This window comes from Hevea brasiliensis, chromosome 7, assembly GCF_030052815.1.
Source record: "Hevea brasiliensis isolate MT/VB/25A 57/8 chromosome 7, ASM3005281v1, whole genome shotgun sequence".
NCBI classification, from domain to species: Eukaryota; Viridiplantae; Streptophyta; class Magnoliopsida; order Malpighiales; family Euphorbiaceae; genus Hevea; species Hevea brasiliensis.
The window spans coordinates 87,391,736-87,401,630 of NC_079499.1; the positions used below are offsets into that span (position 1 = coordinate 87,391,736).

At 34.5% G+C, this 9,895-nt stretch overlaps 1 long non-coding RNA gene across 1 annotated transcript; it reads right to left on the reverse strand.

The window, feature by feature from the left end:
• Nucleotides 1-561: 561 nt before the first annotated feature.
• LOC131181685 (uncharacterized) lies at nucleotides 562-1,968 on the reverse strand. The gene is made up of 3 exons (XR_009150182.1): nucleotides 1,880-1,968; nucleotides 1,374-1,432; nucleotides 562-797 (listed from the first exon to the last, which is right to left on the reverse strand). It is a non-coding gene; the product is annotated as an uncharacterized LOC131181685 (long non-coding RNA).
• Between the last annotated feature and the right edge of the window lie 7,927 nt (nucleotides 1,969-9,895).

Consider the following 9,895-nt stretch of genomic DNA (forward strand, 5'->3'; position numbering starts at 1 on the left):
TTTGGTGTTCTCAAAATCTAATGCAATGGATTTGTTGATTGATAAAAAGGAATCAAATAAGAGTAGCAAACAACCATAACTGAGTTTTGTTTTTGCATTTGTTAAGCGATCAATGGTAATAAAAGTTCCACATAGGCCCCCTAACCATTTAAAGAAGTGTCGTGTCCAAAGATTGAGTGGAAGTCCAATTATCCTAAGCCAAAGCATTCTTTTTAAGGTTGTATAAGCTGCACTCTAAGGTTTAACATCAACAAACCATTGGCTTAACCAAAATGAGTGAGGGCTGAGGAAAGAACCCATGGTTTCTTTTGTGTCCAAAGTTACTTGTCACGACCCAACCTATGGGCCGGACCGGCACTAGGACCTGGGCCAGCCTAAAGCCCCCGAGGCCCGTAGTAAGCCTAACTGTTCATTTATCCAATGCTGAGGCCCATTTGGGCCCAATTTCAAGAAAACAAACGGACAGAGTCCGGCCATAAAATGGACTTACCAACGGGGAGTTTTTGACTCACCCGACTTGTAAACACAATAAACAATCCATTGGGGAGCTCAGCTCACCCTCCACATACTCATCAACATAATAATAAATGGGAGCTCAGCTCCCTCATCCAATCCATCAAACATGCATAGCATATTAAGTTTACAGGTCCCAAAATAATAATTTAGTTTACAGACCCAAATCAAATAACATTTCTAACACATGCGGAAATTCTAAGATTTAACAAGTTTATACAAACAGTAATAATTGACCTGCGAGGGAGAAAAGCAGGTTAACCAAAATAAAATCCTCCTGTAGCCTGAAAAAAATATTGAACAGGAGTGAGCGTTCGACTCAGAGAGTAAAATATCAATTTTAACCATAATCTCTATAACTATCTAGAACTAATGCACCCTGTAGAGTGAAATGCAACATAAACAACATTTTCACATCATAACATCAAAAAGGTAATTTGGAGCACTCACACACCCTGTAGTATCAATCATAACATATGGGAGCTGATCCTATACGACTCTCTTAAATCCAACCTGGTGCCAGCGAATTACTCAAGCTCGGACTTCCACTTAATAACCAAATCGAGGGTCCCAGCGAATTACTCAAGCCGTGACTACCCCTCGAAGGAACGGGTCCCAGCGAATTACTCAAGCCGTGACTACCCCGTCCTATCCATAGTCCACACCACATCACACGCACGCCAACGCACGCACACTGCTCCAAATTACCACAACAACATCCATGGCATATTAACAGTTATGAATGCAACATAAATCGTGCCTAGAGTTTAACTAAATAAATATATGCATATAAGTGATGCATGGGCATGCTGAACATATAATAATATCGAAATTACAATTGAAATTAATATTTTACTCACAGACTTGACGACAAATTACTGTGGCGGCTGGGCGGAGGAAGAAGGCTGTCCCGGCTCACCTGACAATCATATTACATTTATTTAATACAATCTGACTCAATACAAACAAAGAAAAAGACCAATTACGTCCTAAGTCGTGCCGAAAATCCGGCAGAGTCTCCCCTATACCTAGGACCTACCCAACCTGCAAAAGGGTTCAAAACACACTTCTATACTCACAATCCATATATCAGCTCAATCAATCATATCACACAGCCCTCCTGGGCCCATCAAATCAGTCATCCATCACAATACGCAAAATTTCAATTTAGTCCTTATTATTGATCATTTTGCAAAAGCGCCCAAACAAGCTCTAAAAATTATAAAAATTTGCCCCGCGGTCCTTAGCAATATTACTAAGCTATTGCAAAAAGAATCGTAATTTTCTAAGCTACCACGAATATTTTATGGATTTTTCATCCTATTTAAGCACTAGAAAATTACGTAAAAACAAGGTTCGGGTTTACCTTTGCCGATTCCGACTTCGGGAACGCGCTCGGGACGTCTGACAATGAGGGGCTAGCCAAAACCTCGGCCCAATTCGGAGACTTTTCCGTGCCAGTGCATGCGGCGAAATTTGCGCACTTGGTCAATCGCCGAATTTCCGCGAATCGAGGATACCTACACGAAGCCCATAACACGGGGGTTAGTACATAAATTTTTCAGAATTTTCTAAGCTCATTTAATGCTCGAAAATACACTGCGAAGTTCCGTGGGACCCATCGAAAAACGGTGTCGGAAAAATTCGAAATTTATGTCGCGCGGCTCTCGACGAATGGAGCGTCTTTGGTGGCCTCGGTTTTCTAGTGTGATTCACGATTTTCGAGAAATCTAGCCTAAAAGTCGAAATGGGCTAAAATCTTCCCGAGCAAAAATCGGACAATCCGCTCGATGGATTTCGGCGTTCTTGGTGTCTATGGAAAGCTCTCGCCGAGTAGATGATTTTGGACACAAGACCCGGTCCAATTGGTGGCCGAATCGGCCGGATTTGGCCGAGGAAGTCGAAACGCCGCGCGCGCGAGGAAGGGAGATCGCGCGCGTTTTTCGGCCGTTACGGGCCGTGGGCCGACACTTGGAGGCTACGGCGAGGGGAGGACGCAGGGGAGGCGGCTGGCCGGTGGCAGGGGAGGGGAGGAGAGAGAAACGAGAGAGAAAAGGGAGAGGGACGCGCGCGCGGGGAAAGAAAAAGGAAGAAGGAAAAGGGCCGGTCCGATTCGACCGGTCCGATCCGGTCCGGTTCGATTCGGCCGGTTCGATTCAGGATACAAAATTTTAAATTTTTACTCTGCCTCGGGACCGAAAACGAGGTCCAAAAATTCCGAAAAAATTTCATAAAACTCAGAAAAATACGTAGACTCCAAATATATTTTTAGTTTTGCCACGTGGTCTTTAAATTGATTTTTAAAAATCATCAAAGTTTATATTTTCGGAAAATCGAACCCGATTTTTAAAATCCGAAAAATCTCAAAAAAATTCCTAAAATTCAAATAAAATTAAAATACCAAAAATACTCATAAATAATAAAATTTTGGGGTGTTACATTACTAAGCATAAATCACCTCCTAGATGAATAATATTAATATTAAAAATGCCTTTTGCCAAAAAATAATATTATAAATTTGAACCAGCATGGAGTTTTACAAGAGTACCAATGGCAGACCTAGATAACCATTCCATGTTCTCTTCCATAACTTCATCAGGAGCACTTTAGTGGCATTCAATTAGAGAATAGTGAGAGTTATTATCATAATGGGGTGCCCTTGGACAAATATCAAAACCTAACTGATCCTTGTTTATATTCTTCTACCAATTACATAATTCTTTTCCACCATCGTTTTAAATATGAGTTACATTAGTATTTCTTCTGTTGGTATGATTTTGCTTAGGTCTATAACTTTGTGTTGGCGTGGCCTCTTATTCTTAAACTTGTCTGGTTAAAATGATTTCCTCGCATACCTAGAGATAAAAGCCCTTAATTTTTAGTTGCCAATCCAAAAGTTATTGAGTTTGTGAGTAAGATCTCGAAGCAATGACATTGTTGATACCATGACAAAACCAATCATCCTTCCTCGACAGTTTAATCTATTAGGAACAAAAATGCTGACTATACTGCTAAAACATTTGAAAGCAATCCATAATGCCTGGGCATCATATCAAGGTAGAAAATTCTCAACATAAATGGTAGGGAGATTCTGTTAAATGGTGTCCCTTTCATTAGGATAGTTGGCAAAGTAAAGAGTTGGGTGTTAGTTGTTCTTTAAATGGAATGGAGCAGTTTCAAGGTTGAAAGAATACCTGCTCATCCTTCCTCTCACTCCAGAACTAGGTATTTAGTTAATATTTCTAATTAAGGATGATTATCTAAATATCTCTTTTGGTTATCTTTTAGTTTAGATTTTTATTTATAGTTAGTTACTTTAATTTTATTATGTATCCAATACAAATAATTTGTACTCTAATAGTTATTAAGAACACAATATATAATATTCTCAAAATGTTTGTGCTTATTGTATGGTAGAATCAGAATCGGTTTCCCACATTTTTCTCCATTGTGCTTATGCATGGTAGACTTGGTGTTGGTTTTTAAGATGGTGGGATATCAGCCTTTGTATTCCCAATTCAGTGGGCATGTTGTTTCAAGAATGGAATTCTTTGGTCGCTTTGGTTGGCTCGAAATGAGAAGACTTTTAATGGCAAAGACATCTTTGTCGTCTTCCTTTGCTCTCTAATCTTAATTAGGTTTTCCATATGGATGAAAGTTATTGATCCATCTTTCCTATACTTTGGTTCAGAATTATAGTTTGCCTCTTCAACAATCAAAAGTCTGTTTAACATAGTAAAAAAAAGCCTAAAAATTTCATGGATGCCTCCCTTTGCAAGTTCCTTTAAATGGAATGTGGATGGGTCTTCATTAGGAAGCTTCAGAAAAGTGGTATTGGTGGGGTTTTAAGAGATTCTCAAGGATTTTTTTTTTATTAATGTGTTTTCTTGTGCAACAATTATAATGGACTTGAATTTAGCTAAATTCTTAGCCATCTCAAAAGCCCTTGAATTGTGTCTCTCCATTTTTGTGTTTTGTTTTGAAGCCGAAGAAATTATTAAAGAATCTAATTTAAAAAAAGCAATCTCATGGGCCTCTGATTTGGATTCTATTCCCTGGAAAACCTCTTCCATTGTTAACTCCACTGTAGCTTGTATTATTGCCTTGCCACCTATTGTTTTTTGTAACATTCTTCATGAAGCAAATTTTATTGCTAATTTACTCGCTAAGCAGGAAGTCCATCGACCAATAGATTTCATAGCTTTATTGTGATTTGCTCCTTTTAAACCTTTCATCCACTTAATATCTTTAGAGTATTTTGTTAAGGTTATATTGGCTACTCTCTTGTTTATGTTTCATCATTGTTGATTAATTTTTGTTGTCAAGGCTTTGGGGCATTACTTTATGTTGCTGCTGCCAAATTCTTATGACTTGTCACATAATCTAATTGCACAACCCTTTTTAAGAAATTTTAACCTGCACATCTGATTTGGTTAACTCTTTTTGGGATTTGGTTCTTGATCTTCAACTATTTTCAACTGCGCTCTCCATTTTGTCTTCATATCTTTCATCTTCGATCTACGCTGCTTCTCCACATGTTGAAATAATGCAAATTCAAGATCTAGTTTGGACTTGTATTGGTTTTTGGTGCTTTATTGTTTGGTTTGATTGTATAGGTTATGAATTGATTTTTTTAGTGGTGTTGTTGTATTTTTTATTTCCAAGTTTTTTCACTTAGCATGATACGTCTTAGGTTGGATGGATTTGGATTGGTCTAATGACCTGGTTTTAGTTGGATATTCCCATGCTAAGTTTTTCCTTAATAATTTTAATACAAAATTATTTATCTGCTTATTAAAAAAATATACAATATTCTCTTTAGTTCTCAAAATGGTATTAGAGCTTATTCCCTTTATTTGAAATCTAGAATTTTATAAGAATTCAATTCAATTAATTTCTTATTAGTTCTTATGTTTGGAATGAAAGAATTCAATTCTTTTTAACTTAAAAAAAAATTCATTTTAAAAGAAATAAAAATCAAGTATGACAGAATTTTCTTTTTTTTTTTTTATAAATGATTTTTTTCCAAAGGATGAATAATTTTCAAATATTGTTATGTTTGCCCCCTTTTCTTTCTTCCTCTATTTTTTCTATTCACTGCAAATTTTTTCCCATTTTTTATTGGTTTAACTTCTTCTTATGAGGTACCAAATTCATGCCTTAGCTAGTGAATTTGATTCTATATCATAGATTGGTTTTATACCACAAAACCTAGAAGTAATTGGATATTTACTTTAAACATAAAAGCATTTGGTTTTATAGAATATATAGAAGCGTTCGTGTTCTATACTCCAAAATAGGCATGGATTTGGTTCTTTACTCTAGAACAGGCAAGTATTTGGTTATGTACTCTAGAATAGGCAAGCATTTGATTTTGTATTTCAGAATATTCAAGCATTTGCTTCGCTAACCTAAAACTGATAAGCATTTTGTTTTGTATCCCTAGAACAGACAAGCATTTGATTTTATATTCCAAAGAAAAACAATCATTTAGTTATGTATCCCAAAACAAACACAAATTTAATTATATATCCCAAAAATGACAAGCATTTAATTTTGTATCCGAAAAATATCTATATTTATTTTATTACTATAGGAGATCATATTAACGAAACTTTGACCAAGTCATTACTAGGGATGGTAATCGAGCGAGTTTTTTTGTAGGTACCCGACTCTCCCAAGCCCTAATAAAATAAGTTTAGATAGTTTTTAATCAAGTCTGGGTGGGTTTACATTTGAAATTTTATATCCGTCACATGTTTGTGTTCAACACCCACTACCTAAGCTCATTTAGCAAAAAATGTAGTGGATAGCAAGTACCGCAGATGTAACCTATTTATTTAAGTATTTTAAAATTTAGATTTTTTTGCTATAGTTTTTAATATTTCAAGTTTAGATACCAAATTGTGAATCTATCTGATTAAAATTTCAAAATACACACACATATATATATATATATTGGGTTCAAGTTGGTTCAGATAATATGTAAGTAATTGTAAACGGATTTAGATAGGTATGTGTAGTAAAAAATAAAAATAAAAATGAATTTGGAACGAATTCAGAGGATGATTAGGTATCTTATGTATCCGGTACAATAGTCATCACCAGTTCGAAGGTATGAATTTTTCAATAACAAGCTTTGCTTAATCACCAACATCGTCTTGAATGGGGTGTTATGGATAATACTCATCTAAGATTAGAAAATTAATCTTTTTCGCTAAGGATGATCATATAAATTTCTCTTTTAGTTATTTTTTGGTTAAGATTAGATTTTTCTTTACAGCTAGTTACTTTTTTTTTCCAAAATAGTTAGTTGCTTTAGTTTTATTGTTATAATTTTATCTTATTGATGAACACAATATAAAAGGTTAGTACAGTAATAGTTATTAAGAACACAATATACAATATATGGAAAATCTCTCTTAAGTGTTCTCAACAGACTGCATGGTTCATAGACATATCAAAGTATCCAAGCATGTTCGTCTGCCCGCGTAGGCATGCACTGTAAGGGTTTCCATGAAACAAAATAGACAAGTAATATATGATCTTAATTATTATTATTTTCTTTCTGTTTTGAAGTTTGTTGTCTCTTATTCAAACTTCATTTTGCAGAAGACAAATACATGGTTACCAAAATATGCACCAACAAGAAGTTATATAGTTACTAACAGTCACAATCTCTTGTAAAATATATCAGTAATAATTAAAGAAGACAAAGACCACACATACATACACACATATATATAATCCATTGCAAGATATATATGAGACAAGCTTCTCTTACAACGTGTGCCAAGACTTCTCGGTTGCACTTTTCTACATTCGACCATAGATTTATTTAGTATTACACATATATAGTAGGTTAAGCAGCAAATTCAGAAGACAGGACACCTGCAACCAAAGATACAAGAATATATATGGTGCTATCTCATATTAAGATATTAATTATTCTTTCCTGGAGGATGAGAGTGATGTTCAGGATCCGGTCCTCCAGGCGACACTCTATCTTTACTTGAATTTAGCTTGGAAATCCGATGATGATACTCCAGTTTTGATTCAGTATATCCCATTTCACGTAAAAGGAGGAGGGTATCAAGCTCCTTCCTAATGACCCTTGCCTCAGACCTCATCACAAGTATCATCAACGCAACCATGAACAGAACCAAAACCTGTTTTCCTATTGGATTACCCATCTAATGATGGCTTAGGTCTTGACTAGATATCAAGTTTGTTTCAAAAGCAGGGAAAGTTAACAGAACACTAGCTAGCCAGTAGTTTGGGACTCAGGATTGCTTATACAAAGCTTGAATACATACCCTAAATGAAAACAAAACGTACTGACAAAGAAAAAAGAAAAAAAAGAGAGGATTTACAAAGCAAACTCAGCACGGTTGAGTAGTTCACGGATAGTTAAGATTGTCAAAGACGAGTGTGATAGAGCTAAATGAGTGCTACTATTTATAGGGTTAGAGGCAGAGATAGATAAGTGCTAGAGGACATAAGAGTCACTACGTTTTGTTTGTTCTTTAGTCTTAGCTTTATGATTGTATATATGATAAATTGGTAATTAATGGGAGCTCCCCAGAAGAGGACAAGTTAATGCCCGTAGGTCTAATATGCAAAAAGTTCTCTTTCTTTATATTTGGATTTTTTTATAGAAGTTTGTGGCTGTGGTCTCCCATTTAGCTTTAAACCACTCATCTCATTTGGATTGATTCTTTCTTCAAATGATATGGGTGAGAGTACTCTATCTATTCACCAATGAAACGAATTCTAAGTTCTGATAGCTTAGTCACCATTCTGCATTAATGGACTATTTCTTGGATGGTGATCAACAAAAAAAAATGATAAGAGGAGTGTTCCCAACTACTCGCTTTCTCTCTCTCTCTCTCTCTCTCTCTGAGCAACAGATTAGCTAGTTTTTGAACTGACAACTGATAATCCCCCACTTAATTATGTTTCAAGGCTAGGTGTATCAACTGATTCAACCTCACTTGCTATCCACTATTTTTATGTTTACACTGGAGGACTATATTCTTTACAAATGCTGTAGCACATGCCATATGTACTCGGTTAAGTTCAACAAACTTCAAGGAAGTCAGAAGAGAAGGGAAGGACAAAAATAATTGATCATGGAACCACTGAAGCTTTTATTTTTTCCCTCCAACCAATTCGCCATTTCCATATTAATCGACTCAGGGATATCAACTATTTGCAGTGTCACTTTCCAAATGGTCAGGGGACGTTCAAATATGCTGATAAAAACATTCATGAGTTATCTTACCAAAAAAAATCATGAGATATTAATATCACTTCTCATTGACATTCTCAAACTTTTCATGCAACAGAGATGGAGAATCTCGAGAAAATCCATACAAAACACAACCATTGGCAAAGGTACAAGGCAAACTGGATAGGAGAATTTCACATGATAAAAACTTTTGGATATGATCAAAAGTCCATTGGAAGCAAGAATTATTTAAAGCGAAAGAGTTAATATTTAGATCTAACTTGATGGCATTCACGTCAATAGATTAACATTATGTGCTAAAGCAGATAATCTTTAAATGTTTCTGTGTGTTTGTTATAGGTACACTACCCTAAAAAGCAGGTGAAATTTTTACTTTTATTTTTTTTTCAATTGTCATGCTACCGTTTATTTCCTAAAAAATAATTTATATAAGAAAAATATTTTTTATAATTTATAAAAAATATTTTTTAAAAAATATTTTTTATTATTTAATTATAATATTAAATTAATAATATATATTTATATAATATATATATATACATATTTTTACATTTAACGAAAATATTATTTTTCTTTTTAAAAAAAAATAATTATTTTTTTTTAAATAACTTAATTTTTTAATTGATCAGAAAAAAATTTTTCGTTTACTCGTCTTTTTTAATGTTCCAAATGTCTAAAAAATACAAAAAAATATATTTCCTGCAAAAACAAATAAAGTCTCCTTTCTTTTCTTTTCTTTTTTTTTTTTTATCTTTATTTGCATTAGATGTGACCGCTGGTCTAATCTGAGCCAGCACTAGGTTGTTTACAATTTGGTTTAAACCAACTAAATCGATTGACCCAGCTCAAATCGACTCGATTTTTTGGATTGATTTACAGGTTTGGTTAGTTTGGCATATTAACTTGAGAATATCTTTTTGTGTCGGCTCATCCATATTTACTTGAAAAGTCTTCTTGTGTTTTAAAACTTCAGTCTACTCAGTTTGGCTAATTATTAGGTGCATTTGATGTATTATTTTAATATTTTATTTTTATAAAAAATAAATTTTTTTTATTATATAAGATAAATCTTTCATAATTATAAATGAGAAAGGATGTATACGCGCGTGCATCTAATAATTCCTCTCTCGG